Below are 25,163 nucleotides of genomic sequence, written 5' to 3' on the forward strand. Positions count from 1 at the left end.
TCCCTGAGTGTCATTTGCTTAGAGCAGAACCTCATGAGGAGCCTGATGGGGTGAGGAGGGAAAGGCAACGGTAGAGTGAGTAGGAACTGAGAAATGAATTTCTTCTCCTTGCTCTGAGTTGGCTGCCCTCATGAGGTGGTAAGGCAAGAGAACTGGGCTTTTTGGATGGTGACTTGGTTTGGGGTTACCTAAATTTATGCCCTAAAGAGTGATTTTCTCCCCCTCTCTTCTCTGTTCCATCACTGTGGTTGCTATGCTGTATTTGGGTAAAAAAAGTAGAGAGGTCCACAGTTTTTACCAGGTATTATTATTATTTTTTAACCACTTTGTTATGGTTAGAAGCAGCTGTAGGTGCAGAGCAAATATGGTGGTCCTTCATGATGCATCCGGCCTGGTATTTGTGCTGTCGACTCGAGGGTGATGAGATGGTGCCACAGTCTACCTGCATCTGCTGATCGTGATTACTCACATCGCCCAGGCAGGGCGGTATGCATTACTGCACTGGCAGCAGCAGATTCTCCTCATGTTCACTCCCCATATATTCTTTTTGGAAATTCAGTTTGTGCTGCACAAATTATTGTCTTGCTTTGAGTCTTTGTGAAAGGCAGTAACGGAGCAGATGATACGCTTTGAAGCAGGAAGCTCTGAGATCTTGAAAGAAAAGACAAGAGACCATATTGATTTTTTGCTGTGAACCTAAGACACAAATGAGAGCACCACATCAGGTTTTTTGTTATTTATTTTATTTCTCCAACCTCCTGTTAAAAAGAAAGCTCTTACGTAGCTGCTCCTGGTCTTAGTCTGTCATCTCCCTGTCTTCCATTCCCTATACAGTTATAGGGTTGATGTTGTAGGAACTCAAGTTGAGTTAGAAATCCATTTCTAAAAGCCACTGAACCGGGAAATTAACTTACTCTTTGGTCTGTGGGCATGGGTATGAGGAGTGGGCATGGCTTAGCGGAAAGAGGTTGGGCATGGCTGGTTGTCCTGGTCAGTGAGCTCCTCCCAAACTTGGCAGGAGGACGTTGGTTACAGACACTCGGAGTGTGTAGCCAGGTGAATGGAAGAAATGTGCAGAAAGTGATGACGATGACAGTGCTAATGATACTAATATTGGTTCAACGCTTATTCTTACTCTGCAGAAGAAGGCACTTTGAATCACTCTACACGTGATCTTATTTACCTGCTACAGTGACTTTATGAGGTTGCCCACATCTCAGATAAAGAAACTGAGGCTCTGGGACAGAGCTCACATAGCTAAGTGTGCTGTAGAATGGGATATGGACCCAGATTTCTGAAACTCCAGGATCTGACCAAGATTCAACTAGTGAATCCTTCCTGCTTCAGGGAAGGAGTGGCACAAGTGCCTTCAGTGTGCTTATTTGGTGTGCTTATTAAGGGAATGGCTATCTCTCCCAACTGTTCCGGGAGGCTTGTGCTCAAGCCTCGGTTAGGGGCTACTGTCAGAGGAGTTGCAAAGAGAATTTTCAGATACCGGGCAAAGAGAATAACGTGAAGACTAGAGGGGAAAGGTATCATGAGGGGGAGCGACCTAAGATATTAGGTCGGATATTATTATAAGGATTTGGTGTCTCAAGCCTGAAAGTTGGAGGAAGCATTTGGAGAGCTTAAAGCTGGAGAGGGACTTGCATTTTTGCAAGATTATGCTGCTTCATTGTGAAAAATGGACCTGAGTGGCCAGACTGGGTACCGCAGGAGATTTTAGGAGGTCATTCCATTGATACCATTGACGTGAGAGAGGTAATCATGGCTTGAACTAAGTTCCTTGCTTGAAATAAATTCACCAATTTAGGCAGTATCTTCCCCAGATGTTTAGTCTGCCACACTCCCATCCACCCCTCCTGCCTTGTGATTTTCTCCATTGCCCATCACTTTCAGCTGGTCTGAACACTTGTGGAATTTTCTGAAGAAGCCACTTGCCAGATGTGGGTCGGTAGGGAGGACTAGTACAAATAAGTGACTTAATCTTGGCTCTGGATGGAGGTGTCTGAGTGAAAAGACAGCTACATCTTTAACTGAGATGGAGGAAAACAGGTCTGAGGGACTGGGTTTGTGCTACGTGTGAGGTGGATGGATTGAAGTGACCCTCTGTTCCCGAATCAGGCATCTCCGGGGACTAGAAAAAGCTGTGAACTGAATTGGGAGGCATTGTTTTTAAACTCTGGGACCTTGGCCATGTCACTTAATTGCTGTAAACCTCTTGCTTTGTCTAGGTAGTGGGAATAATAAGAATGCCAACCCTCTGTTTCTCACAGTTTTTGGCAGTATCCAATCCAATGGCATGCCTGGAAATGCTTGAAAAGTCACAAGTCATTCTGTACACGTGTACACATGAACTGTCATGTCCACTCATGGACGTGAAAGACAATTTTTGAACGAAAAGGGCAACCTTTTGAGGAAAGCACGCTTGTTTCAAAATTTCAGTTTTTTAAAGTATCTGAGTATTGAATGGTCATTTCTAGGATCTGATTGTACTTCTATTGTAAGTGCTCAAAAACTAGGATTTCCGTTTTGGGGAAGCAGGACTGCCGAGTTCTAAGAGCATGAACTTTGGAGCAAGACAGATATAGGTTCAGTTCTGTGCTCTGCTCTTTGATACCTGCATGACCTTGGTGATATTATTTAATTTCTCTGAATCTAAGTTTCCTCCTCTGCAAAAGGGGTCTAGTAGAACTGACCTCATTAGCCTCTTTTGTAGATTAAATAAAATGTTACATGTAAAGTTCTTAACCCAGTGGTTAGTCTGTGAAAAGAACTCATTATGTAGTATTTCTATGTTTTAAAAATTTTACAGGGTATATTTTAGCTGTATTTTCTCATTTAATTACCTTTAATATTATCAATGGGGGGGGTCTATTGCCCATCATATCCCATTTATCCATTCAGGTAGATTCTGCGTGGACACAGGAAGGGTCCCCCCATCCCCAACTTTCCCATCCATATTCCTAGGAGATGTTCTAGGGAAGGGACTCAGATGGGAGAGATGTGGAGCCAGCTGTTGTTGGAAGGCATAATGATGAGAACAAGCGACTTAGGCTCCTTCACATTCGCGGCATTCCCAGCCCCCCTGAGCACCCAGGACACTCCGGAGAAGTTCCCATCAGGCTTGCATCATCAGCGGTGTTCCCGGTGTCGCAGCCCCCTGGGAACACACGCGGGCCCTGCGTCCAGGGGTGATGCTGACGCACAGCTGTGCGCTGGTCCAAACAGTTCCGGGGAGGCAGCGGGCGCCTCCGGGCAAAGCTGGGACTCGTGATGTCACAGGGGAATCTCAGGACTTGGAAGGCTGACAGAATGCCTCTGCCAGCTCCGCACTGCAAGTTGGGAGGGAACTGGGCCTCCAGAGAGCATGCTTTCACTCCAGCCTGGAGCCAGGCAGAATCAGCACAAGATTCTTAGCAGTTATGGATTTATTTTGCTGAAACGGGAAAAAATGCGAAAGGAACGTCTTCTCATCCTGAGTAATACCCGCTGATCCTCTGTAAGCAGATGGACTGATGATTATTCCCGCCAATAAGCAGCAAACGCTGTGCTCAGCCTGGTATCCGACCTATGGTTTCCCTCCTCCTCTGCTGAAGCAGCGGATGGAGATGGAGCAGACCTGTAGGGGGAGCTGTTTTGTTTTGAATGCGGAGTGTAATCTGCCTTTTCAAGTAAGCAAGATATTAAAATTGCTTCTCTGAGTTTTCTTTTGCAGAACAGTTTCCCTTTCTGGGGCATTCTGGAAATGCTGTAGAAAGAAGCACGGGTCATCCTATATGTGATATGTATCAGTGGGAATCTAAATGAGGAAACGTGGCCCATGTTCTCCCAATTGTATCAAATGGTTATTGGGCATGTTGGGGGGTAAGGAAAAAAGCCCAGGCTGTGAAGTCAGACGGACCTGGATTCAGATCACAACTCAGCTACTTACTTTCTAAGCAGCCATGCGCAAGTCGCTTTGTAGCCCTGTAAAAAGGTAAAAAGGAAAGAGATGTCTGCGTGACCGCCCAGCCCAAAGTTCTTTTTAAAATTATGTTGTGTTAGTCACCATACAGTATATCATTAGTTTTTGATGTAGTTTTCCAAGATTCATTGTTTACCTATAACACCCAGTGCTCCTCGTGCCCTGCTTAATACCTAACACCAAGCTCACGCATCCCAAAGTTCTTATTTAGATTTAATATGAGGATGCGTGTAAAGCTCAACCAGTATTCTGTTTTCAACAAATGGTTGTCCTACCCTCCTTATTTCTCTGGAGCGTCAGATACGATGCTCATTCATACCTATCTAGGAATTTGGCGTTTCTAATTGTTGGGTTTTTTTTTTTTTTTTCCTTTTATATAGAAGATGTGACTAGGCTCACAAAACAAAGCACATACTCAAAATTAGTTCTGCTTTGAAGTTAGATGTCTTCTGTTCATTATTTTGATGGGATAGTTTGGGGATGGTTTGAGGATGGTGTCTCCGCAGAGGAGTGTTTGATGCTGTGGGGAAATGTATTTGTGCTCGAGCACAGGTCAGAGAGAAAATAATGACAGAATGGCATTTGCTTCTCTGGAAAGGCCTGGGCAGTGACTTGAAAATGATTCTTGAACAAAAGCCTATTTCCTGGTATATCACAAATATATGCCTGTGGCAGCTCAGGGACTGCCCGGTTTCTTACTCAGACATAATATTCTGCTCAGGTTAAGCCTCCTCCAGAACCTTAAAGGCTGTAAGATACAGCAAGCCAATTTCTCTGCCTCCAACAAAACAAAGATTGCTTTGAAATCCATCTTATAAATCACCAATGGGGTTTCCTGCTAGGCCAAAGAAACAATTAGTAGTTAACCAGTAAGCGGAATCAAGAAGAAAAAAAAAATACCAACCCACAAAAGATATCAACATGTTACAAAAGAAAATGTTCTGCTTATTCTCTTCCATTGTGCTGGGCCTGGACATCTTAATGAGGAACAATGTTCTCTCAGGATAGTACCTCAGAGAGCTTATCGGAAGCTCTGCTAAAAAGTCACTGTCTTACATTTTTTTTCTCCAGCCACATGCACACAAGAGAATTCCATATTTGACAGCATCCTGGTACTTCCTTTATTTAACAAAGACATCTTAATTTTTCCATGACGGTAACATTTAAGTTGCTTCACATCCAGTCTTAAAATAGTTGTTACACTTAAGGAGTATTATTAGAATAATGCTGAAAGGAAATATGGAGACAATTACTCTAATTCCCTTATTTTATAGGGACAACTCAGGGGCCCAAGTCTAGTGCCTTCTCGAGGTGACACAATGACTAGGGTCAGGGCTGGGTTGCGAACTCTGATTTGTATTTCCAGCTGATGATCTTTTGACTTTTTTGGGCATGTAATCATTTGGGTTGTTCTTGGTAGTAGAAAATTTAGAGCATTAGCAGGAGTTTGCAGGTAAGAGAATGCCACCAAACAGGCCCAGTGTGGAAATCGTTGCAGGATATTATAGAGGAGGGACTGCAAAGACCATGAAGGTTACATTGTACAGTCAAAGAAAATGTGTCAAAGAAAAGTTGAGTGCTTTTCCCAGGACAACACAGCTAATAATGTTGGAGCCCAGATATGAACTCACTGTATCTGGCATATCTGGTACTACTATGAGTATAAGCTGGAGTTATCCAGGGGTTTTACTGGACTCATCTGTGTTTAGAGTATTCTGAGAGATTTGCTGATCCTGCTTCAGTGGGCTGTGAGGAAGCTTGCACTTTGAGAACACATGGGAGAGGATGGAAGTGGGAATTCTGACTAGCCAGAAAGGAGAAATTCGTCCAACTTCATTTCCACCCCTAACCACATAGGAGAATAAGTTGGCTTAAGAGCAAGATCCTCAGTGGCTGTGAGGTGTGTGTATGTATTGTGATGGTGGCTGTGTTACGCTTCAGAGGTCTATGGGTTTCTCTTTTGCCCTTCAGCTTTCTGAGACCCTCTGCCTTATAGCCCAGAAAAGGTGGCTGTCATAGTCCCTTTGACTGAATGAGGGGTAGATACAAAAGGCCCCTTTGAGAGTCTCTTTTTAGGGTTTTTGCAATTAGGCAGAGCGATTGAATTAGTTAACTTTGGAGAGATGAGTTGGAAAGTTACATAGACTTGTGATCTGAAGCTTTCGTCACTGCAATGTCATGATCTGACATGTGTTTGTGACCAGGGAACAACTGTATGGAGAGAAAGAAGGGTAGAGTGGATTGCATATGCTTTCTCTTCTATCTACAAGGGGTTCTTGAATCCTGATTTTTCAGTGTCACCATGAGTATTCTGACCATATACCAAACATGGTGCAAATGACAGTGGGTCTTAAGAACATTATTTGGGCCTAGAATCTAGTTGTGCCCGAAGCCAACCTCTATCCTGGGTTTTTCTAAAAAAGAGGCTAATAGTCTCTCTCTCTCTTTTTCTTTTTTTAAATATATGTCAGTTAAAGTTGAGTTCTAATCCCCATGCAAGAAAAAGAGTTGTAAATGACAAAGGAGCTTCACTTTGCCAGTAAATTGCTTTTGTGCGCAGAATGTGAAGTCAAGCTTTAAGAAGAAAGAAAAGAAGTGCTGGGTTGGCTGCCTTTTGATTATAGTTGTTTTATTTATTTGTTGTTTTGTTGTTTTGGTAAAGAACATGTAAGAAACTCTCCAACGGAATGCCACCTGGTGCCTAGATCCTGATCCTCTGAAGCAAAAAAATGGTTCTGTTCTCTGGATGGTTCCTGGATACTGTAGTTCTAAAGACAAAGACATGAAGAGGTCTGGCCAGAATAAAACTGGGGAAAAAAAAAAAAAAAAAAAAAAGAAGAACCTGCAAGGAGTAGAAAGATTAAAGTAAAGAAAAACAAAAGAAGAGTGAAATAGACTAGTTTGAAGATACTTTGATTTTCTAAAAGCTCCTGGCAAATTAAGAAGGCAGCCAAAAGCACAATATGGAAAGGCTTGCTTGGAAAGGTATGCATCAATTACAAGCAAACCCCCTGGAAACAGAGTCTTCCTTCCAAAATGGAGTCTTAGCATTGATTCTCCTTGTTATTACCTATTGGATTGAATTCCTATGTTCATCCTTGAATGAATCACTGTGGTTCCAGGGAAATGATGCCGTGGTTGGTCAGACTTGAGTCACCTGTCCACTCCTAAAGCTATGGAGATGATGGATGCCATCCTGCTGAGATTATGGAAAGAGCGGTACAGGAAAAGTCAGGATGCAAAAGATGAGTGAATGGAAGTCAGGAAGATAACAGAAAACATCAAATGAGAATTGTCTGGAAAGCAGGCACTGTAAGGAATTGAAGATCCTTTAAAGACGTATTTTTAAAAGATTTTATTTATTTATTTAAAATTATTTATTTATTTATTTTGGAGAGAGAGAGAGAGCACTCATGTAAGCACCAATGAGGGTGCTGAGGAGGAAGGAAAGGGAGAGACAAATCCCTGTGGTCCAATGCAAGGCACCATCCCATGACACTGAGATCATGGCCTGAGCTGAAAGCAAGAATCAGATGCTTAACTGACCACCATGCACCCCAGTTTATTTATTTTAGATAGAGAGAGAGCATGTGCAAGTGGAGGGCAGGGGAGCTGGAGAGAATCTCAAGCAGTCTGTATGCTGAGCACAGAGCCCTACTTGGGGCTCAATCTCATGACCCTGAGTTCATGACCTGAGTGAAACCAAGAGTTGGACACATAACCAATTGAGCCAACTAGATACCCCAAAGACATATTTCTAAGTGGAACATTAGTGTCAAAGATAAGCATTTCTGTGAGACTTATAGGAAACAAATCTGTTTCTCTGTGTTGGAAATTTCAGACTAACAGGAGTAATTCTGAAACAATTAAGATGTTAGAAACTTGTTAAATACTTTTGTTTCACAAGTATAATACTACTGAGAAAGCATGAGTTCAATACTATGAAATTAAAAGACTTCAATTTCAATTACTTGTCATATGGCCTTATTATTGACTCAGGATTTTCTTCCAAGTGCATTAATACAGACAATTTTGGAGCCATAAAGATTGTAAATTTGTGAACCTATCAACCCTAGGCTCTTTGAATAGATCATATTCAGAACTTTCTCAGTGATGTGGCTACAGAGAAGAAAATGCTAGTTTGGGTGACTAATTGGCTCAACAAGAATGGTTCTTGAACTCGCTTCACCACCTTTCAAGAAGGTTCCATAAAAAACAAGAAGTCTATATTGTGTCTATTCAAAGATCTGGGTTTGGTAATTTTCTCTTTGTACTTTTTTATGACTTTCCAAAAATTCTGATGCAGCAATAACTTATTTATTTCAAAATCTTCCTTCACATGTAGGAAGTGCTTTTCACGCTAAGAAGATGGATGTTCCTAGCAAAAATAAAGCATGTGAAAGGTGAGTAGACGTTGGATAAAAGCAGTGTTAGAAGAAAACAAGATGGTGGTCATGCCATTCTTATCCAACTTTCCCTTCTTCAGCTTGATACTCCACCTTCAGAAACAGGTAAACATGCCATCCATCATCTTACATATTTCCTTGGTAGCAAATTTTACTGGTTTTAATCACCGTATTGTGTTGACTTGATGTAATACACAGGATTTGAGTGGAAAGGGGCATGAACAGCTAAAACGACATCTCACTTTTTTTTTTAGGGACCTTTATTCTTAAGCAGAGGAAGTTGTAAATCTCCAATAGCAAATTTCATTAGTTTTAGGCAATACTATAAGTGATGGCATTCTATTGAGTCAGCGCCTTGAACACGAACCAGGAGGTTAACTATTGTGGCAAACTGTCAATCTTTACTCCTAAAGTATGGTGAGTAGTGAATTTTTTGTTCTGGCTTTGAAGTTGAATTATTCTCTTCACTTAGTATGTCAGTTAGAAAAGAGATTTGTCTTCTCAGCTGAGCTCTGCATGGTTTTCTTTAGGTAATTAATATTTCCCCCCCTCTCCACTATGCCATTACTTTGTTATTATTCTCATTCATCAAGTCCCAAATAGTTCTTTAAAATTCTGAGAGGCTTGACAGGTTAAACTGTATCCCATTATTGATAATATTAAAGAACACAGTCTAAAAACTTGTCTTTAGGCTTTCTGTCAGATTTTCAGTAAAATGTCATTATATTTGCATCTTTATTTCTTTATGAGAGAGAGAGAGAGAGAGAGAAAGGGAGGTCATTCAGATCCACTTGTTAAAGCTCTCTACAACATGTTTTTAGACCAAAAAAAAGTGGTTTAGGAGAGAAGAAAAAAATCATTTTCATGGAAACATTTTAAAATATCCATCATCAACAGGCATGTGAGCCTGAACGCACACAAATATTTGTCTAAGAATGTTCATTGCTGCCATAATTATATCTGCTAAAAAAAAAGAAACAGCCTAAGTTTCTGAATAAATGAAAAGTTAAATAAGCCATGGCACAATGTAATGTTATATTTGATTTAAAAAAGATAAAGTACATTTACCTGGACTCACTTGAAATGGAACTCATTAAATATTACTAGGAACAAAAAAGCAATTGCATATCAGTCCATATAGTAGAATCATTTTTTTGATGAAAGATAGGTCTTTATCTTGTATATATGAATGCATGTGAACTGTCCATTGTAGTTACCTCTGAGTAGTGAGATTTGTTAGTAATGAGCTGGCAAGGGCTTTGGCTGTTACCTTAACATACCCCTATGTTTTTTTAATGATAAATGTGTATAAATATTTTAAAATGCATATGGAAAATAAAATAAGGTATTAGGCACTCTAATTTTACAAGTGAGAGAACTGAGCATGGAGAAATTAAATGACTTTCTTACCATAGCACAGCTCATTTGAGGCAGAGATGGACTTGGATGCCAAGTTTTTGGGCTGCAACTTACTCCTGTATATTATTCCTCTTCCTTACATTAATCAGAAAAAAATAGTTTTAATCATCGATATGCATATCTTTGAAATCAAACAGAAACAAAAACCCTTCCCCCCCACCAGAAAAACCTTGGAATTTAAATTTTAGAAGCTTACACCTTACTTTTCCTCACAGTATCTATAAATGCCCTTTCTTCTATGAGTTAGAATTAAATGCCTGTCTGCAGTTTTTCAGATGAGTTGTATTATCATCTAATAGATAGGTTAACCCTAGCATAGGGAAGAAATGTCTTAATCAACTGAAAACTAAAACTGAGTATTCAGTCTGCAAAATTAAGAGGAGGAGGGCTAACAGCTTAGAAGAGAAGACTGCGTTTATGTTGCTTTGTGTCATAGTGTAATCACATAACACAAGGGGCAGTCTCTATGGTCGGTCTTCTGGCAGACGTGCTCATGGTAGTGATAACCTATGAATCAACTTCACAAAGACTAACTAGCCAGGTGGGCTTCCCATTGGGCGGTTTCTTCTGCTTTTAACTTGGTCTCCTTCATTCCTTCCTCTCTGGTTACCCTAAAAAAATGCCTCCATGTAGATGCTTCAGCATCTGGATTCTCCCTGTTGAGTAATTTATTCATTGTTTTCTTCCAGACTTTTTTCCAATTACTGACTTTGAGAATTATTAAGCTGTGGATTCTCTTTCTTTCCGGGGTATCTGAACTCTTTGAGTGCTGAGGAAGGAAACATTATAAGGGAGAGTGAAAGGAGATGAGGCAGTTTCTGAGCTAAATTTCAACGTCAGCCACATCAGTATCCTCTTTGTTATCAGTCAACAATCCAATTCTTGTTGTCATCAGAACTACCAAGTATTGGGTGTCAGTGGGGAGCCAGGCACAGGAGTAGGCACTTTATATTAACCTATGCCTCAGTACAATCCTTTGGGTTGGGTACTATTATTATTCCTTTTGTATATAAGGAATGGAAGCAACTAAGGCTTAGGTGATTTGTTCAAGGTCATACTGGCTAAGGACTACCTTGTCTGTTTTGGAGGAAAATTGTCTTCTCTCAGGATCCAGTCTTTGAATTAAAAAAGACCAAGGGACCATAATAAGACTCATCAAAGAAGTGGATTTCTCCAATACATTCTTTTCCCCAACGTGTTCCTCTTATTAGTATATAAGGGACCCCTGAGTTTCTAAAAATATCTATTGATTTCCTTGTGTGTAGAGATTTACAGGGACAATTTGTAGGCATCAGATGCCATTGCAACATTCACTGCTTTGCTGTGGATATGAAGGATGTTTGTGAAAGAAGGCCAAGTAATGTCATCATTTGGCCTCATTTGTGAAATGGATGGCTGTGTTCCTGGCACTGAGAAGGATGCCCCAAAGCCATCTGAAAGATGAAAGGGCTTATCTTGAAACAAGGTTTTCTGGAAGATCACAAACCAACCGTCTAAAATGTTAGTGCAGATAAAACGAAAGCAAAGAACTACTAGAATCTTCAAGTTGAAATTCCTAATTAGGATTTTAACAGCATGGAAGGAAATTATCCTTGCCGCAGCCTTTGGAATGGATTCTTCTTATAGGAAGTGGCAAAAATGTTCTTATTTCTTGCTTATGGACTTCAAAGATATTCAGTGATTAGAGCATTTTCATTTTGCCCAGCTTTGGTTTTGGGGCGTTCCTGTTGAATTCTCTAGTCAAAATTCTTGTCTGCAGCTTGGGGCTGATTTTAATATAAATAGCGGGTTTGTCCTATCTCAGGTGCTTATTAAAATGTCATTCAGCAATTAGCTGAATCAAAAAAGGAACATAGTACACCTTTATTCTGCCTCGAAACTTATAGAAATCTAAGTTGAGAATCTCACTTTGCTTCCAGCGCATGGAAGCAGCTGTTGGTTGGGTGCCTGGGCTCTAAATTTATAAGGAGCAAGTGTTGCTCTTTGGACATATCTGAAAGGGAGTAGCTTCTGCTACCCTCTCTCTACTAAAAATCACCAACTAATTTCGGAAGTGATAGCAATCGCTTCCCTAAGGCCATTAGCTGTTATGTAATATATTATTAAATATAATAACTATATTCAAATAGTCTTCAAGTGTTTAGTTTTCACATAACCTTGAAAGTTGGATATCAAATATTATCCTAAAAGAAAGAAAGAAAGAGAAGAGAGAGAGAGAGAGAGAGAGATACTTTACCCCCATAACATCCAGATTGCAATAATACATATATCATTATGAGCAATGGGATTTTTTTTTCCCTCCTCCAGTGGATTTGGACACATTCTCTGAGATGTTGCTGTCATATAAAGGGTTAAGTTTTCTGGGACAAGTCTGAAAGTGTTTAATTTTCTTAGCACATTGCCTCATCTCTGGTAGCTGCCACAACATGCCTCATTTTGGTAGCATACAGTTGACACATCCTTTGGGCATGGAAAAAGTAACAAAAATCTGGAATCTCCCCTCTTCACTCTTAGCAGTGAGTGCCATGAAGAAATATAAATAAGGACTTGCATGTTTAGTATAATGAAAATATTATTTCCAATTCTTTTTAGTTCTGAATTAATAAGTGGAGGAAAAAGAAGCTCAGTACAAAGAGTCTGCTGTGCCACTTGAAAAAATTTTAATAATTAGATTAATGGACACATTAATTTTTCTTATTTTTTCTTGACAACTACTCCACTTGCTTACTTCCTATTAAATATATTTTTCCCCCAAAGAAACTGGCTCAAATCTTACTTTTGATCATTCTTTTCAAAATTCTGAATAAGGAATCCTTCCCAACCCCCAAAAGACTGGTCCAGCTTCTGGAATGGCGGAATAAAGACCTCTGAAAATTCACTGTTCCATAAAAGAAATTAGAACTCTGGCAAAAAAAAAAAAAAAAAAAAAAAAAAAAAAAGCCCTGTCAAAATCAACTTTTGGGGATCTCTGAAAATTAACTGAAAACTTGCAACAATCTAGGAGGAGTTTATTTTAAATAATGGCTGAATCTTGGCAAGAACGGCAAGATTTATGGCATTTATAACTTGTCATAATTCTACCCTCTGCCTGAACTCAGTAGCCTTGAAAAGCAACAGGTTTGCACTATGATGGTTGTGACTAGCCTTGCTGGTCATTAGAGGGGGGAAATAGCTGTGGAGCTCCCCTAAAGCTTAATCGCTGGAGAATTTCCACTATTTGGTCTGTCTGTAAGTTGGCTTGTTTGTTTGTTTTAAATCATAACAATGTATATTATTTATTTAGTAAAAAGTTCTGAAAGCATATTCTGTGGCTCAGTGATGTATATAAGACCCAAGATTATTTCATCATTCTGAGTGAACTGATTCATCTTCCTTGTGTTGGTAACCTTATGGTCCCAAGATGGCTGCCACAGTTTCAGGCACAGAGTCTCTAGCATCCTACAAAAGACCCTGGCATCATGACCCGAGCTGAAGGCAGAGGCTTTAACACACTGAGCCACCCAGGTGCCCCTCTGGCATCATACAAAAGAAGGAGAGGAGCCTGTGGGAGAACAGTCTCTTTTCCTTAGTGGAGAAAATTTCAGAAGCTCAAATGATGTTCTCTTATGTCTTATTTAACAGAACTGGGCCACATAGCCACTCCTAGTTGCAAGGGAGGTTGGAAAAGAGAATATTTGGCAAAGGGGATAAGAATTATGATTTAGTCAGAAAAACTATGACTTATCTCTAGGAGTTTGGCGCAGTAAAGCCTGAAAACAAAAGATTTGTTTGTTCGTTCATTCATTCTTTCTTCTTTCCCTCCTCCCTCCCTCCCTTCCTTCCTCTCTTTCTCTCTTCCTTTCTTTCTTCTAATCTGGGAAGACTTTGGGTCAGAAGGAAACCAACAGCCAGGATTGTCCCTGATTCATTTTTTTTTTTTTAAATTGAAGTGTAATTAACATATAATATCCTATTATTTTCAGGTATATATCATGGTGATTTGATATTTTTATATGTTATGAAATGATCCCTGCAATAAGTCTAATTACCATTTGTCACCATACAAAATTATTGACATTATTTTTTTTACTATATTCTCTAAGCTGTACATGTTATCTCTAGGAGTCTAGGAGTTTGTACCTCTTAATTCCCTTCACCTATTTCACCCCCTCCCATGTCCCCTCGTGAAACCCTCCTCCCTGTGGTAACCAAGAGTTTGTTTCCTGTGTCTATGAATCTGTTTCTGTTTTGTTTCACTTGTTCATTGGTTTTATTTTTTGGATTCCACATATAAGTGAAATCATATAGTATTTGTCTTTTTCTGACTTATTTCTCTTTGTATAATATCCTCTAAGTCAATCCATGTTGCAAACAGCAAGATTTCACTCTTTTTACTGCTAAGTAATATTCTATTGTATATAGATACCACTTCTTTGTCCATTCATTTATCAGTGTACACTTGGGTTGTTTCCATATCTTGGTTATAAATAATGCTGTAATGAACATAGGGGGTATATATATATCTCTTCGAATTGATGTTTTTATTTTCTCTGGATTAAAAAAATACAAGTAGAATTGCTAGATCATCTGATAGTTTTATTTTTATTTTTTTGAGGAACCTCCATTACTATTTTCCACAGTGGCTGCACCTGCCAGTTGCATATGAGGGTTTTCTTTTCTCCACATTCTCACTAATACTTGTTATTTCTCCTCTTCCCGGTCATGGCCATTCTGACAGGTGTGAAATATCTCATTGTAGTTTTGATTTGATTTGCATTTCCCCCAGTGATTAGTGATATTGAGCACCTTTTCATGTGCTTGTTGTCCATGTGTGTATCTTCTTTGGAAAAATGTCTCTTCAAATCCTCTGCCCATTCTTTAGTCGGTTGGTATTTTTGATATTAAATTGTATAAGTTCTTTATAGATTTTGGATATTAACCTCTTATTAAATATATTATTAGCAAATATCTTCTTCCATTCAATAGGTTGTCTTTTCATTTTGTTGATGGGTCTCTTCACTGTGCAGAAGCTTTTCAGTTTGTTGTAATCTCATTTGTTTACTTTAACATTTGTTGCCCTTGCCAGGGGAGAGTGGTCCAAAATATATTGCTAAGATCAATGTTAAAGAGCTTACTATCTAACCAAGTTGAAATCAAAAGAAACTATGTTTTTTTCTAAGAGTTTTGTGGTTTCAGGTCTTATATTCAAGTCTTTAATCTACTTTGAATTTGTTTGCATGTATGATGTAAAATAGTGGTACATTTGCATTCTTTTGCATGCAGTGGTCCAGTTTTTCTAATACTATTTATTGAAGAGACTCTCTTTTCCCCATAGTATATTCTTGCTCCCTTTGTTGTGGATTAATTGACTACATAAGCCTGGATTTATCTCTGGGTTCTTTGTTCTATGGATCTTTGTGTCTATTTTTTTGTGTATCAGAATCATACTGTTTTGGTTATTATAGGTTTGTAGAATAGTTTGAAACCAGGGAGCACAATACCTACCCCTTTCTTCTTCTTTCTCAAGATTACTTTGGCTACTTGTGTTTTTTTTTTTTTTTGTGATTCCATACAAATTTTAGGATTGTTTGTTATGCAAAAAAATGTCATTTTGTTGTTGTTGTTGTTAAGATTTTATGTATGTATTTATTTATTTAGAAAGGGCACAAGTAGGGGGAGGGACAGAGGAGAAACAGAGAGAAAAGCAGACTTCCCACTAAGTGCACAGCCCAATGCAGGGCTTGATCTCACAATCCTGAGATCATAACTGAGCTGAAATCAAGAGTCAGATGCTTACCCATCTGAGCCACGAAGGTGCCCATACCATAGGTGTTTTGATGGGGATAGCATTAAATCTGCAGATTTCTTTGAGTAGTCTGGACATTTTAATAATAATAATAGTTCTTCTAGACTTTGAGCTTGGTATTATCTTTCTATTAATTTGTATTGTTTTTAATTTCTTTCATCAGTGTCTTATATTTCGGATTATAGGTATTTCACTTCTCTAAATTTATCACTGTGAATTTTATTCCTTTTGATGCAATTATAAATAAGATTTTTAAAAAATTTCTCTTTCTGATAGCTCACTATTAGTATATAGGAGCACAAATTGTTTCTTTATGTTACTTTTGTATCTTGTGGCTTTATTGAATTCATTTATTCTAGTAGCTTTTTGGTATATGTCTACAATGGAATGTTATTCAGCTATGAAAAAGAATGCATACAGCTATATGTTACAACATGGATGAACCTCAAAACATTATATTAAGTGAAAGAAGTCCGTCCAAAAGGCCCCATGTTGTAGCATTCCATTTATATGAATTGTCCGCAGACGGATTTATAGAGATAAAGTGTAGATTATTGTAGGGGCAAGGTAGAGGAGGAGATGGGAGTGACTGTTAGTGTTTAATATGTGGGGATTCTTTTGGGGGTGATGAAAATGTTTTGGAAGTAGATAGCAGTGATTGTTGCACAACTTAGTGAATATACAAAAGACATTGAGTTGTAACATTTTAAAAGGACAAATTTTATGGTATGTGAATTATATCTCAATAAAGCTGTTATTCAAAAAAGTCACTCCCCAGCTGTTTTCAATTCATGCTCTGAGGGCTTATGTGTATGGATGACTCAGCAGAACTCAGTTGTTTCTAACTTATATTTTTAAGAGAGCCAAACTATTTTGCAACATAGCAAACATATATTAAACAAAATGTAATCATCACATTTCACTGTTATAAACTAGATAAGTAAAACAGACTTCTTCATAAGTCACCATATGGAGATGGGATTCACCCATAAATACATCCAAGTTGCTTTGGTTATTTTACAATGAGCTTGGGTTGGCAGAGAGAAAGAGAAAGGGAAGTTGAGGCAGAATAATCCATGCCTGATGATTTTGTTGTCGATCAGCAACAATAAAAAGGCTTTTGTTAGATTCTTAACTGACCAGCCTGGCTCCCTTTTACTGATTATCTTCAACAGATAATGGTTTCTTGGCCAGATACTGGTAATTATTTTAGATGTTGAGATTTCACTGTGATTAAATTAATTAAAATCTGTCTTCCTGGCATCCTAAATAAAGCCTGTACCTCTCAGAGTTTAAGTAGGTTTTTTTCCCCCTTAAATTAGAGAATGATTAAAAAGAGATTGGCATCTCCTTGAAAAAGAAAAACCCAGACTCCTCTACGTCATATCATAATAAAAAATGATAATCAACAAAGCAGTTGAGCTTTTGGCAAGGAGGATGACTTTAGACCGGAACCATTCCTTCGTATTTTTCATTGGATTGGTTCATTTCTCTCCAGGTAAATATCTCTGTTTATTAAATATGAATAAAGTGTTCATATTTTATCCTAACATTCCAAAGTTAACATTTTGTTCCCAACCCCTGTGTTGCACAGGAATATGTTACAAATAGATAATATCCTGCTGGGATGCTTTTAAAGGCTGTTAGAAATAACCAGCTGCATCGTGAAAAAGAGGTTGCATGTAGAAATTTTAACAGTTTGAGTTTTGCGACTTTATTTTTTAGGTGTTCGTATGCATAAATATTTATATTTTGCCCTCTGCTAACTTAAGTCTTACATGTTTATATGATCTTGTTATAACCAAGGATATACACCTGAGGAAATGTAATTGTGAAATAGGATTGCAATTTAAATATTCCATGGGAGCATACTAAAGATATTGTTTATGCTGTGGGTTGAGAAGTTATTTCAGGAGAGGTTGAAACATAGATCAAGTATAACTCTTCCTTCCAGTGAACCTCTTTTGCTGTTTGACAATTATTCTACTTTGGACGTATTTATATTAGGTTTGTCACAAGAGGACAAAGAGGAAGGCTTTGAACTGTCATCTGTAAACTGAATAATCTATATTATTTTTTACATTTTAAGGAATCTAAGGGCAAAAGTTGCTTATATCTGATTTATACTGTGGAATTCCCATGTGAATATGAATATGGTAATATTGAAGGTAATTTAGATTTCCTGTTTCTTTTTTCTAGTGACTGGTTTTTGCTAAGGAATGCATATAAATTACAAATTAGAAGGAACAATGTCTTTAGAATTTTGAACCAGTGTTGGTGACAAAAGTAGTCCAGCATTGTCATAAACAATGGAAAGATTTGAAAATATTTCTCAATGAGGTAGAATGATATTGTCCCAGATCTGCTCAGCATCATGAATCCCGGAAGGAAGAATTGGATTAGTAGGAAATTGGGGTTGACCTAATCTTGGAACAAATACATCCAAAATGGGAGAGCTTTTTCAGACCTTGGTCAGAATTGAACAGATCTCTAAATTAATTGAATTAATCAAATAAATCTCTGAAAGTTTTGGGGATTAAATCCAGGAATTCTAGGGTAACATATCCCCATGCATGCATGACTGCATGAAAACATTTCCATGTCCCAATTGATGCAGACATGACGAATGGGTCAGGACAAACTTTACTGTTAAACCCCAACATAAAGAAAGTATGATAGTCAGCCTCCAAGATGTCCCCCAATAATCCTAGCTTCACTTGTGTATCAAAATGCCCTTCTGTTGTTCCATCCCATATTACGTAAGACTGGCCTGTTTGACCAGTAGAATACTGCAGAAATGAAGCATAGAAAAAGTGTGTGACTTCCAAGGCTAAGTCATAAAAGACATTGTAATGACTGCCTTGCTCTTTCTTGGATTCCTTCCTCTGGGGGCAGACAGCTGCCATGTCATAAGAAGCTTCAAGCAACCCTATGGACAGTTCTATATGGTGAGGCCTCCTCCTAGCACTTAGCACCAACTTGGGAGCCATCTGAGGAAACCTTCTTAGAAGTAGATCCTCCTGCTCTAGTCATGTCTTTAGTTGACTGAGACCTCACGAGAGGCCTAGAGCTCTAACGACACAGCTAAGCTTCAGATTTCCTGACCTATAGGAGCTACAAGAGATGATCAGTGTTCACTGTTGTTTTGAGCTGCTGAATTTGGGGACGACTTGTTACAAAGCAATAGATAACTAATGCATTATGTTTGATTGGTGATCCTAGCAAGCTTCAATGAGGTAATGAGGAAAATGAGTGAAGGAAGGTAGGTCAGTACTTAAAGAGTATGTACATGTGGCCAACTGGACTCAGTCCCATCAGAGAGACTTTGCAGGTGGTTTAGTTTATACCTGAGAATTGTGTCATCTAGGGATGGTGGAAGCATGCATGTCTTTATACCAATTTCCATTCCTCATTGGACGAGGATTGCCCAGGTGGACAACAAATCCTCAGTACTTCCTGGCTGCCTTGACTCTGGCATTCTGAAGAATCAGAACATCCTTGGGGTGCCTGGGTGACTCAGTGGGTTAAAGCCTCTGCCTTTGGCTCAGGTCATTATCCCAGGGTCCTGGGATTGAGCCCCACATTGGACTTTCTGCTCAGCAGGGAGTCTGCTTCCTTTCCTCTCTCTCTGCCAGCCTCTCTGCCTACTTGTGATCTCTGTCAAATAAATAAATAAAATCTTTAAAAAAATAATAAATTTTTAAAAAGAGAGAGAGAGAATCAGAACATCCTCAGAGAAGTAGAAAGCTACTCGTGGTTGAAGTGGGAGTCTGTCAGCTTGCAAATGAACCATCCACTGTGGCCACAGGTGAACTTAAGGTAGAGGCAGATTGAGTAGATTGTGAAGGGGGACTTCAATAATGCCTTCCATACAGCTTTAGTCTTCTTCCCTGCCATGCATGGAGCAGCCACGCCCAATCAACGTGAGTTAGGATTTGAGATGAGATCCCACTGGTCTTCTATAGTCCTCTAGTCTAGAATGTACTCCCTGCTCTTTGTTCTGCTCCTTCCCTTCAACACCACTTTCCACCTAGTGAGTTCTTACTTAACACTCAAAGATCAAAGGTTAGCTACCCAGTGAAACTTCCCTAATAATGCCTTGTTTGCCTGGCTAAGTTAGCCTCCCTTTCTTTGCTGGTCATTGCTTTAGATTGTCACATGGATGATAATCACTTCTCTTATGTGTCTATCTTCCGGACTTCCCTGCTGGTGAACTTTTGCTCATCTTTATGCTCCCAGTGTCTGGCATATATTAGGACCTCAAAAAAATATGAGCTACTGTGGACTCTGAAAAACAATGAGGGGTTTAAGTGGCTGGGGGGTGGGAGTTGGGGTACCAGGTGGTGGGTATTATAGAGGGCATGGCTTGCATGGAGCACTGGGTGTGGTGAAAAAATAATGAATACTGTTTTTCTGAAAATAAATAAATTGAGAAAAAAAAAAAAAAGAAAACCTAAAAAAAAAAAATGAGCTAAAAGAGCAAGTCTAGAGGCCCGAGGTGAAGGCTCCAACCTCAGTGTTCCTCAATATTCCCGCAGAACTTATTTCCCACAGAGGTGCTCACAGACATGTGTTTTACTATGGATTAAAAAACCAGTATTTACATACTTTTTGGATGTGCTTGGATTGCTCTCTATTAGAATAATCGAAGTGAGAATAAAGATTCTGCTAAACTAGGTTTAGGAAGATAAAATTTTAATCCTCAAGCCAACCAATACTTGAATTTACTTACCACATATATTTTTTTAAATTGTTGTATTCCCCTGGCTTGGTAGAGAAACTTTTTTACTTTTAAAAAAAAATGGTCTCTCCTCAACAAAGTCATTGAATGGCTATATTGCCATGTTAAGTGTGGCATGAGGTTTGGTTTCTATTATTAAAATTTAAAGGATATCGTTTATATGGAGAAGAAGGGGAAGGGAAGTGACCAGCACTATTTCAAAGCTGGCATTGTTTTTAAAGGTCCCCGGGGGAATGTTACCATCCCCAAACATTAACAGATGTCATTCTCCTGTCCTGGGTTGACCTAAGGCCCTTAGCCATGGTTCAGTTGTGCAGAGATTTAGCCCGTGTGGATTTTGTCATCTTTCCCTCCAGGGCAGGACGAGCAAAGAGGAGAGAAGTGAGTTTCATTTTACCTCATTTTGTTTTGTTTTTCTCTCATCACAGCCACTACATGGCTTATGTTGAGAGCATCTTATAGCTGCTGACCTGGAGGATCCCTTCTTGTTGGATGCCAAGAGTTAAATGGATTCAGTGCATTTTCCAGGGGGCATTATGAAAGGTGCTAACAGATGTCAATTTCAGCTTATTCATTAAAGTGCTTCTCAAAAGCCACCTGATGTCTCTGGGTTAGAGCTTTTCTTTCAGCCTTTTCTCATTACATTTTAGTTCTGTTTTGTGAATAAACCTTTGAAGAAATCTGAGAGCTATTTTGGAAACCCAAGGAGTAGAACACTTGAAATGTCTAAGCTCTGAAATATGCATTTGACCTTATTCCTTGTGCCAATGGTCCTGGGAAGGCAAAGACAGATGCTAAGTATTTTCCTGTGCTCTGAAAGATGATATTTCTTTAAAAAATTAACCATAAATTTTATTAGAATTACATATATGCACACAATTTTCCACTGTCATCCTCATAAAAAAAATTCTTAAAATTTGGTGTTAAAAATTCATGTCATGCTTAGAAGCTTTGAGTGGTTTTGTTTATCCTAAAGGTGGATATCATAAATCTAATAATATACATTTGAATACTCTTTCTTTCTCTAGTTATCTGTCATGGAGACAGGAATAAATGTCAGTATAACTTTATAATTTGCATTTCCATAAATGGTTTGGGACCAGTCTGAGTGCAACTAAAATACAGAAATCTCTTAATTCAGGTGATTTCATTTCACTTCAGTTGTGGTGAACAAAACCAAGTTTTGTTGGTGCCTGATTCCATTAGGACTGCATGCAATATTTAACTTTTTACAACCGTGAACAGAAAAGTCTTATCTGTGTATCCCTGAGAGCGCCCTTTGACATAAATAGCCTCACTTTCAGCAAGTAAGAAAAGACTTGGTAGAGACACAAAATGTCAAAGTTATATCTTATATTTGCTGGCCAAGCATTTCTGCTCCTTTTCTTAGAGAAAAGCAGCCCAAGCATCCATGTAGGAATGACCAACCTCTAATTTCCAATCCCAACCTCTAATTCCTATCCGCTAAATGGGGATGATTCTACTTAGAGGCTCCTGGAGTGCCTCCTGGGTTCAAGACTCAGGCTAGGCCAATCCAAAGACCCAGTTTCTCCAGATTACGATTATTTCAGGGATGTATGGGCACCTGTCCTAAATAAAGCCTCCCTGAGAACTTTTGCTGGAATTATCAGGTACTAGTTATATTTGTCTTCAGGATCTTGGCTGTCAAGAAACTTAAATGTCAGTAGCCATGGTGGTAGAGAGAATCTGTCCTCTCTGGGTAGCAGGTCAGAGGAAAACAGCCAAGAGATGGTGAGAAATGGAATATTCTTTGGAGGGTTGAGTGAGACTTCCTGCAGACTTGACTGGCTCCTGGGAAGTGAGGTAAACAGGTCCATAAAGAGACACCTTACTCTGCTTATCACTCAGGTTCTTTGCCTTGAGCACCTCAATTACTTTTTTAATCCATTTTTTTGGGTAAAGGAAGCCAAAATGAATGCAGAACTTGTGCCTGGGTCTCACTCGTGCTCTATACTAACCCACAACCTCATGCAAAGAAAAGCAGATGCTAAGTATTTTTTTTTCTAGCACTAAAAGCTAAACCTCAGCTTCCCCTCTGTGGGCTGCAGTTTCTGTGGAATTGAGGTGGGTACGTTTTGAGCTGTTCCTAGGAGTCCTGGCGAGAAAGTAACCTTAGGAAATTAGGAGATTAAGGCATCACAGTTGGGGTTTCCCTCCTGTTTCCCATCCCGTTCAAACTGCAAGTCATCTTTCAATTATTTTATGTTCATATTGTAGATGAGGAAGGGAAAAAAAGCATTTTTCTTCACAGTGGTTAAAAACCACTTAGGTGTCTATGTTTCCTACCTGCTTGTGTCTCTGATGTCTTTAAGATATGAATCCCTAAGAACTTTATGTTGAAGTATCTAGAGCCTCATCTGCATGTCAGTTGAGCTAAATCGCATGACTGGTGTGTTGGGCCAAAGATGCTGTGTTTAACCCTCTCCCATTTCTACATTGTTGGTTCGCCTTCTGGGTGATGTTAGTGATGTTTGGATCACTGACCTCCTCTCTGTAAAGGACCTGTTTGATATATGGCTTAGTATATGTCTTTCTTTTTAAAGGAAACTGTTAATTTTTTAATCACATAAGTAGGACTTTCTCATTATTAGAGATTTTTAAAGAATCAAAATACCAAGAAGGAGACTATCTTCCGTAGTCCCACTACCCTAAAATAAACAAATTTTCTCCTGAAATCTCCCCAATAGCTTTTTATTGCATTTTTTTTAAGATTTTATTTATTTATTTGAGAGAGAGAGACAGTGAGAGAAAGCATGAGCAAGGAGAAGGTCAGAGGGAGAAGCAGACTCCCCGTGGAGCCAGGAGCCCGATGCGGGACTCGATCCCGAGACCCCGGGATCTTGACCTGAGCCGAAGGCAGTCGTCCAACCAACTGAGCCACCCAGGTGTCCCTTTATTGCATTTTTTTAAAAATGTAAATTTTAGTTAACATACAGGCGATACTGGTTTTTGGAGTAGAATTCAGTGATTCATCACTTACAATAACCCGTGCTCTTCGCAACACGTGCCCACTTTTAATACCATCACCCATCCAGCCCGTCTCCCACCCACCTCCTTCCATCAGCCTTCAGTTTGTTCCTTATTGATAAATGGCACTTATGGCTTGTTTCCCTCTCTTCTTTTTTTCTTTTCCCCCTTCCCATATGTTCATCTATGTTCTTTCTTAAATTCCACATATGAGTGAGATCATATGGTGTTGTCTTTCTCTGTCTGACTTATTTTACCTAGCATAATACACTCTATCTCCCTCGACCTGTTGAAAATGGCAAGATTCCATTCTTTTTATGGCTGAGTAATATTCCACTGTATATATGTACCACATCTTTGTCCATTCATCAGTCACTGGAGATTGGTTCTCTTTCCATAGTTTGGTGATTGCTGATAATGCTGTATAAATGTTGGGGTGCATGTACCCTTCCAAATCTGTATTTTTGTATCCTTTGGGTAAATACCTAGTAGTACTATTGCTGGATCACAGAGTAGTTCTATTTTTAATTTTTTGAGGAACCTCCAAACTGTTCTTCAGAGTGGCAGTATTAGTTTGCATTCCCGCCGACATTACCAGAGGGCACTCCTTTCTCCACATCCTTTCCAACACGTGTTGTTTATTGTGTTGTTAATTTTAGCCATTCTGACAGGTGTGAGGTGGTATCTCATAGGGGTTTTGATTTATATTTCCCTGATGCTGAGTGATGTTGAGCATCTTTTCATGTGTCTGTTAGCCACCTGAATGCCTTCTTTTTTTTTTTTTTTTTTCACCTGAATGCCTTCTTTGCACAGGTGCCTATTCACGTCTTCTGCCCATTTCTTTCTCTTTTTTTTTTTCAAGATTAATTTATTTCACAGAGAGAGAGAGAAAAAAAAAGAGAGTGAGTGCAGGGAGAGACAGAGGGAGAGAATCCTCAAGCAGACTCTCCACTGAATGCAGAGTCCTACACAGGGCTGGATTCCAGAACCCTGGGATCATGATCTGAGCCAAAATCAAGAGTCAGATGCTTAACTGACTGAGCCACCCAGGCACCCTGACTTCTGCCCATTTCTTAACTGGACTGTTGTTGTTTTTTTTTTTCTTTATTGAGTTTGGTAAGTTCTTTGTAGATTTTGGATACTAACCCTTTGTCAGATATGTTGTTTACAGATATCTTCCCCCATTCTGTAGGCTGCCTTTCAGTTTTGTTGATTGTTTCATTCACTGTGTGAAAGCTTTTTATCTTGAAGCCCCAATAGTTCATTTTTGCTTTTGTTTCCCTTGCCTCTGGTGATGTGTCTAATAAGAAGTTGCTACAGCCAAAGTCAAAGAGGTTTCTGCCTGTGTTCTACTCTAGGATTGATGGCTCCTGTCCCACATTTAGGTCTTTCATTCATTTTGAATTTATTTTTGTGTGTGGTGTAAGAAAGTGGTCCAGTTTAATTCTTCTGTGTACTTTTGCCCATTTTCCCCAACACCATTTATTGAAGAGAGTGTCTTTTTTTCCATTGGAAATTATTTCCCGCGTTGTCTAAGATTAGTTGACCATATAGTTGTGGGTCCATTACTGGAATAAGACAAGAAAGTCCACTCTCATCATTACTTTTTAACTTAGTACTGGAAGTCTTAGCCTCATCAGTCAGACAACAAAAGAAATTAAAAGCATCCGGATTGGCAAGGAAAAAGCCAAACTTTCACTATTCGCAGATGACATGATATTCTGTCTAGAAAACCTGGAAGACTCCAACAAAGAGCTCCTAGAACTCATACATGAATTCAGCAAAGTTGCAGGAAATAACATCAATGTGCAGAAATTTGTTTCATTTCTATACACCAATAACAAAGCAGCAGAAAAA

At 39.0% G+C, this 25,163-nt stretch overlaps 1 long non-coding RNA gene across 1 annotated transcript in view; it reads right to left on the reverse strand.

The window, feature by feature from the left end:
• Nucleotides 1-541: 541 nt before the first annotated feature.
• The window catches only part of LOC122909291, a 77,031-nt gene continuing 52,409 nt past the window's right edge, over nucleotides 542-25,163 (reverse strand). The window contains exons 2-3 of the long non-coding RNA XR_006385118.1: nucleotides 3,935-3,969; nucleotides 542-651 (exon numbers count right to left, since the gene is read on the reverse strand). This is a non-coding gene — a long non-coding RNA (uncharacterized LOC122909291). The remainder of the gene's footprint in view (nucleotides 652-3,934; nucleotides 3,970-25,163) is intronic.

This window comes from Neovison vison, chromosome 6 (assembly GCF_020171115.1).
Source record: "Neovison vison isolate M4711 chromosome 6, ASM_NN_V1, whole genome shotgun sequence".
NCBI lineage: Eukaryota > Metazoa > Chordata > Mammalia > Carnivora > Mustelidae > Neogale > Neogale vison.